Here is a 7,405-nt window from a genome sequence, read left to right as displayed (position 1 = left end):
TTTTCAAACTGCTTAGTAGTCTGCTCTTAGATCAGGATATTTGGTCTCTAGGAAGTAAATAAAAATGTAATAAAAGTCCTCACTTGACAAAGAACTGTAAATAAAACCCAGTATTACTCAAATGCTTCGTTTCAGCAATACATCCAAATCTCATTTTAAGAGCTTTGGTTGTACATTTTATTAAACTAAAGATAAAACCCTTAAAGGTACAGATAAGCATTAAGGAAAACGGGTTTAAACAGAAAACTTCAGGCAGACAAGCACATACCTACTACGTATTGGTAACAAGCTTTTGTACCTGTCTAGACAAGTCAGTGACATTCTTGCCAAGTACTGTATGGCAGACAATCAAAAAGAAAAGGGTTGGGCACTTAACCAGATTCTTCTTGGATTTTAACATCTTTAATTACAAAACTGTTTTTAAATTAAAATTTCTGCTTCTAAAGACAATATCTCAGAGCAGACTTCGTAAAACTGTCCAATAATGCTGCAGGAAAAGACAATTAAACTATAAATAAAATGTGTCATCTTTTACCGTTATCCAACACAAGGTCATAAAGAAAAAATTTTAAAAAGCACATCTAGGAGGCAAAGACAAAACAAATTAGATTTAGCAGTAAATTAGAGTGTACACTCATACTGGGTAGAATCAGATGTGATATTAAATGAATGTGACACCACATTATTCAAGTTGGTCTTTGCAGGGATGCAGCACTACAATACTGAAGCAGTACACTTAATCTGTACCAATGAAATGTAAATATTTGAGATGATGGCAAACTTTGATCAGTAGTGAGGTAAAAACTCATTTTAGTATAATCCATCTGCAGCAAATAGAATGATGGGAAAATGCAGGGTATAGAACACATGAGAAAAACCTGCACCCACGTACTTCACAGCATTTCTCTTTTCACTGAAACACTTGCTAAGATTGTTTAGACAGTATTGCTAGACCTGCCTGGAAAAAGGTACCTTTTTTTTCCTCCATTACAAAATACTAAAACATCTTTTACTAAATATTCATGTGCAGACTGGTAACCCTTTTTAAGTAGGTCCAGTTGCTAGAGTTTACTACTGATAGATTGAAGAAGCAACCTTTTCCAACAAAACATGTACTAATAATATCAAGATTCTGCTGTCCTAAGTATTGAGATTCTCTCTTTTCTGGTAGCTAATGGGTAACAAAAATAAAATTAAAAGTGTGGAATAAATTATCTATTTCCTGATCCGATGGGATCAGGAAAAGCAGTATGGAATGTAACACAAGATTATGAAAACTATTTTTAAGACTCTAGCAACGCTTACCCAGTAAAACTGTATTTATTTTTAATCTTTACATTTTAGACAGACTTTCAGAAATACTGAAACCCTCACTACCATATGCACCTTCCTAAAACATGTGCATAGGTTCACCTGCACAGATTCAATGAATGCAGAAGTGGACACTGCTTCAGGAAAGAGGTTGAATGAATGAAGTTTTTCTGACACGTTAATGTTTAAAAACCCAGAACGTGTACTAAACAAAATGTGGATGCTGGCAGCTTTGGAGAACCAGTTCAAGGTTTCTGAGCTACAACACAAGGAAGCCATATAACCCCAAGCAGAACAAAACAATGTTCCTCTGTTTCCCAGACAACTTTGATTTTCAGGAGTGCTCAGCACTCAAAAAAGCATCTCACATTAATGCAAACCACTCCCCCCAAGTGTATGTTATCCTTGCTGACCTCCTCAGGTAGACAAAATTCAGTTTTCCAACATCTGTCTATCTTGGAATGAAGGCAAACATGGACTGACAAAACAAGCTAAGTACTTGCAAGGTGCAGCCATGCTTTAAAAGCAAACAAAAGCCAGCACCTCCCCTTACATGCTTCTCCCTCCCCCAAGGAATGCAAACAATATTCCTCTTCATTCATATACCTCACTGAATCAAACCACACATGGCATTTCCCTTACACACAGTTCCAAGCCTGCTCTTCCAGAGGGCACCCTGGAATTCAGGCAGCATGAAAATACCCTTTTCCCGCCTTCTGGCAGCTGAACTACAAAGTACTTTGGCTGTCTGCAATTGTCAGCAATCCCTGCCTGAGCCCAAATCTATCAGCATTTACTTCACTCATTAATGAGTGATCTCTCATTTTAGCTGTCATCAAAAAAGGACACTTAATCGTTTCCCCAACTGGAATGAAACATGTCTACTGTATCTAACCAGCAGATCCAATATTACCAGCTCAATTCTGTTCACAATCCAGGAGAACAAAATTTATTAAACAGGCTGCCTGACCAAGCCCAGAGCTGGAGAATTAAGGATGAGAGACACAGAGAAACTCATAAAAGCTGAAATATTTACTTTTACTGTAAATAGTTCTGTTTCCCATAGCCCAAATGGAACACTTAATCCCAAGAAAATTAAGAAGAAGAACCAGCACATTTTTACCCCCAGCCTGGCAGCGTTTCTCCTGCTGCCTAATCTCCTGCCAGCGAGCCAGTAGAGGCCGCTCAAGACCATGGATCGCTCCTGCAGAAGTGCGGGATGGGACAGCTTCCCAACCCTCGCCTTCCAACGCAACACCCAGTTTTCGCATCTTTCTTCCACCTCCCCATTTCATACCTGCTTTTCCACCCTTATAAGTCACCTCAGTGAAGTCTAGTCCCCACAAGGGCAACTCCTGACTGTAGGTTATCGCTGGTTATTAGAATTCAGGTTGCTGTACGTGGTGCTCTCAAGAGTTATCCAAACTAGACCTTTTACCTATTGCTGTGGAACCAGTCCAGGTTTCCTTCCCTAAAAGCTTCCCCATGACACTCCACAGCATACAAAGCCCCTCCATTTTGCCAGAGACTATGCTTAAATTTTCTAGAGATGGCATAAACTTATCACTTTTAGTGAAGTTCTCACATGGTTCCAGCTTTTATTCCACTTCAGGAGCTTCCCACAACTCAAACTGGCCATGCACAGCAAAGCTAAAGTGCTTCGTAGGCCAGCTCCTCACAGGTGGGTTTCATGTCAGTTGATACACTTACTTATCCATTAAATGAGACCTTTTATCTAAGCACGGGTTCAAGAACCCCAAAGGACATGATCTATATTGAAGATCTCATTATGAAGGCCATCACTACTCCTTACAGCAGTTAAGTGCTTCAATATCTTTTAACTTCCACAGCAACAACCACCGTGGAAAACAGATTAAGAACAAGAAATAATAATTTGTCTTTACAGCAGGTCATGGAATACATACAGTAAACAGTGCTTCAGCCCACATAAGCAGCCACTAAAAAGAAACAGTTTTCAACCTCCTGCTAGGAGTGGAGAACACAGAAATTTCTGCAGGGTAGAAGAAACTTGTTGATTAAATTTATTAATGAGATTATAAAACAATCTTCTCAGATAATCAAAAGGACTGAACTCAATAATCCAGATGGTCTCTCCCCCTTTGGGCTTCTGTGATTAAATAATCATTAAGTGGGTATCATCCAGAGCCCACACTGGGTGAATCTGAGCTTCAGTGTAGTTTTCAGTGACATTGTACCTGAATGTACAAGCTTGGCACAGAAGAATCAAAGTTAAAAAGGCAGACTTCAGTTTAGTGTGCTTTGCTCTTTCACTATTTCCAAACACTTGAAACGCGTACCACACATATTTCCTTCAGAGAGTACAAGATAAATAGAAGAATTAAAGAACAACAGTTGCAAAACAGTTACTGACTATTACTATGAACATGCCAATTTCACAGTTTTATTTCTTGTACTGTTATCCAAAGAAGAGGCCATGTTGAACCAAAAAGTGACTTCAGATATTTAAGTGCTGATTTCTACTCTTCTGCTCCTGATTCTACATTACAATTTGAATGCAATATTACCTTTGAGATGTGCAACACTATAGCAGCAGTACACTTCTTTAACGCACTTAAATACAAGCCAGTTAGGTATCTAACACTGGAAGAACAGATCCTTTCACATCAATAGTCATATCAATCTTTGAAAGCTACAAAAACGTAATAAAAAAGCATTCCACACTTTCAAAGCTTTCCAACTTCCCCAAGTCTTTTGGATGACCAGAAAAAGGTAAGCAAATGGAAACAAAAATCTGAACTATCACACATACACGCACTGGTTTACCATCAGTCACTACTTGCCCTACATGCCCCTATCTCCTTCCCCAAAGACAGTCTGCCAACCACAACACATCAGCAACCAGCAACCACAGAAACAAACCAGAGCCAGTGCTGTCAAGTTTCCATTCAATTCCACATATGCTCAGCAACAACCTTTCTGCAGGGACTCTCCCATAAAGCAGCTGCCTAACAAACACAAGACTTCTCAAAAACATCAACAAACAAACAAACAAAGAGATGGAAAAGAAGGGTGCAAGATGTACTAAGCATTCCAAGTCAGAAAACACAACATCCATGATACTTTCAGACAAATAGGTTTTACCAACACTACCAAATGGAGATCCAGACAAATCAGTTTGTACATAATTTTTATTTAGTGATTTTAGGACAAGAGGCAGCACTGCACCAATAGGGTTTGCTACTATCAAGAAAACCTGAATAATTGGAACAGATAAAATCATTCATGAAGACATGGATGTGCACAAATGGGAAGAACTGGAATGTAGCTTCCTAATATAACTTACAGTCTTAGAAGTTAAAGCAGAAAGGAAAAGAAAGATCTGCATGTATCAGTCAATTGGCAGCATTCACATGTGCTGTCAGTGTGGGCGTCTTCCCTAAATACACAAACAACCTAAAATGCAGAAAACTGAGAAATTTTTAGAGCCAAAAAAGCACTTTTGTTGTGTGAGAGCCTCACAAAAGCCCACTCCAGCATACGATTCCGCTCACTGAAATGCAACAAAGATGACTTCATATTGCAAGAGGTGCAGAGAAAACTACAGGATAATGAAAGAGACAGAGAGCCCTTTTTAAGGGACTGGACAAAGAACCCATCTTGCTTAGCTGAGCAAAACAAGGCTAAGAGGGAATGTGATTTCAGATGAGCATCTCGAGTACATAACCAAAGGGAAAATAGTACTCCTTAGACTACAGGACATCTGCCTAACTACAGAACAGCAAAAAACCATTCTAAACCACAGCACATTCGTTTGGAAAGCTTCTATCCAACAGAAGGAGAGTTCTGGAAATTTTCAAACTCTGGTTATGTGGAAAGGGGAGAAAAGCTTATCTGGCTTTGATATTAACCTTGACCAGGTTATAAACCTTTGTTTTACTGTATGATGTTTCAAGTTGGTTCACAGTATAGAAAGAAGCAATATAGACATGGAAGTAAATGGACACAGGATTAGTTAAGTTTTTTTATGTCACAGACAGCTCACATCCAATGTTTTACCTAATATTTTCATTACTGCTGTACCAGAAATCAGGTTTGTAAGATACCTCAAGTAAGTGGCCAGACTGGAAAACTACAGTACTGGGCTGTATTAATACTGGAAACTATCACGAGGGAGAGGGGTTACTTGGAATATTCCTCCTGACACCCTTCAATAAATTAGTAGCCAAGGAGTAACAATGCACTTAGAAAATTTCTATGGATGACACCAGACTGGAACTATCACCATTACAAAGAGGACTGGGTAGTTATCCAGGAGAGTTCATGGGTTTTGTGAGCTGGAATGCCAGAAAATGGAATTCAATACCACAACATGTGAAATCATGCGTTTAGGGACCAGTAACCTTTTCTGTAAGCTGAGAACTCATCACGTGGAAGCAACATAGGAGGAATGAACAGAGTTGTGAGGCATGGAAATCATCCTCTAAGGATGCTGATGTTTATATGAGCACAAGGAGAGCTCAATATGTTCAGGGAAGAAAAAATGAGAAATTCCAGTTGGCTCAGGAAGCCTCTGAGCTGAAATTAGAGAGGCTAGAGCAGTGCTGGGGGAAGTATCATTGCTGAAGAGGTGAATATCATATTCAGTATCAGGTGAATCTTTGGTCTTAAGAAGTACAGTTGAACAGATTCATGTCAAAAAATTGCTGGCCTCCTCACAAAACTTAAAGATGGTCAAGTTTATCCAACTGCCCTGTAAAATACATACTCCATTCCCTATTTCATTTCCCACAACAATTCCAGCCCAAGCTAAAAAAATGTTATTAGCACAAGTTATGACATTGCACTGCACACAGCTCAAATTTAATGCATCAGAAATTAAAAGTTTTCTCACTGCCTGATACACAAGACATGAAGAAGCACTCTTCCAAATGGAGCAGCTGGGAAAAGGAATTTAAGCTGTTCTTAAACTGCACTAGTAAGTTTCTGGAAAGAACAGGAAAGCAAATAGCTGTATTCCCACATCTAGAAGTTTGTCTTGCTGTACCCAGATAAAGCATCTGCTTACACTACACTTACAGACCAGACAGCTACCTTATTTTAGAGTTTTGTCAGCCACCTATGTAACCAGAAGAACTTTTATTCCTTTCTTTCAACTCACTAGCCATGGATAAAGGGTGACAGCTCTAAGTGGTATTAAGCTGCTCTCCAATGCCTTGCTACTACCTCCTTTAGTTGAGGGCTAAACTAACTGCCCAGTCCAGCACTGTAAGGAATTCTCTGGCTCAGAAAAACAAAGACTGAATGCCTTTTTTCTCCTTTATAGGTGAAAAATTGACATATTAGGATCATCTGGAACTTTATTTAACAAACATTCTATCACACGGGGCATTTCTGATGCCTTCAGTCAATTTGTCCTTCCAAGTCAATTCCTGGCACGGTACAGTTTGGAAATCTGATCTTTACTAAAAAGCTCAAGTTTGTCAAAGGTTTTGGGGTAAGCTCTGTAGGCATTTCAAAACTAGGCAACTATGACACAGCTGTCTGCAGTTATTGGGGGCTGCACTTAATGACCTGGCCTGGCCATCCCAGTCCTGCACTGAAGCAATAAGATAGACTGGAAAACACTGAGACTTTCTCTCTTAGTTCCATTAAATTTGTCAGGCATTCAGACTTCCAAAGGAAAAATGCAATGGCATCACAATATCTCTATATACAGGATGTCCCTGAGTTGTACTGATTTGACTAAATCTCTACTTTTACATCAGTGTTTACATTTGTAAATGTCTTGTATATGCAATGTTTTAAAGCGGCTCTGTTAATTATTCTACTTTACTCCAACACGTTGGCATCCCACAGAATAAAAGCACCTCAATAAGCAGCACATCTCTGCTTTTAACTGTTCTCTGAATGAGAAATGCTACAAGAAAGACCCGGCGGCCACCACCAGTCCTGGAACGGCAAGTTCATCTGTTCAGCCCCGTCTCCGGGAAGAAACACTGGAGGAAGCCTTTCACTTGCAAAACTTCCCGGGGCTGCGTCCACAGCCACGAGCCACTTAAAACAACAAAACCACCATCCACACTTTCCACCACGGCCGGCGCTCAGCAGTGCA

This window comes from Manacus vitellinus, unplaced genomic scaffold (genome assembly GCF_001715985.3).
Source record: "Manacus vitellinus isolate BGI_N305 unplaced genomic scaffold, ASM171598v3 scaffold_30_pilon, whole genome shotgun sequence".
In the NCBI taxonomy this organism is placed as follows: Eukaryota; Metazoa; Chordata; class Aves; order Passeriformes; family Pipridae; genus Manacus; species Manacus vitellinus.
Note: the sequence above shows the minus strand (reverse complement) of the source record.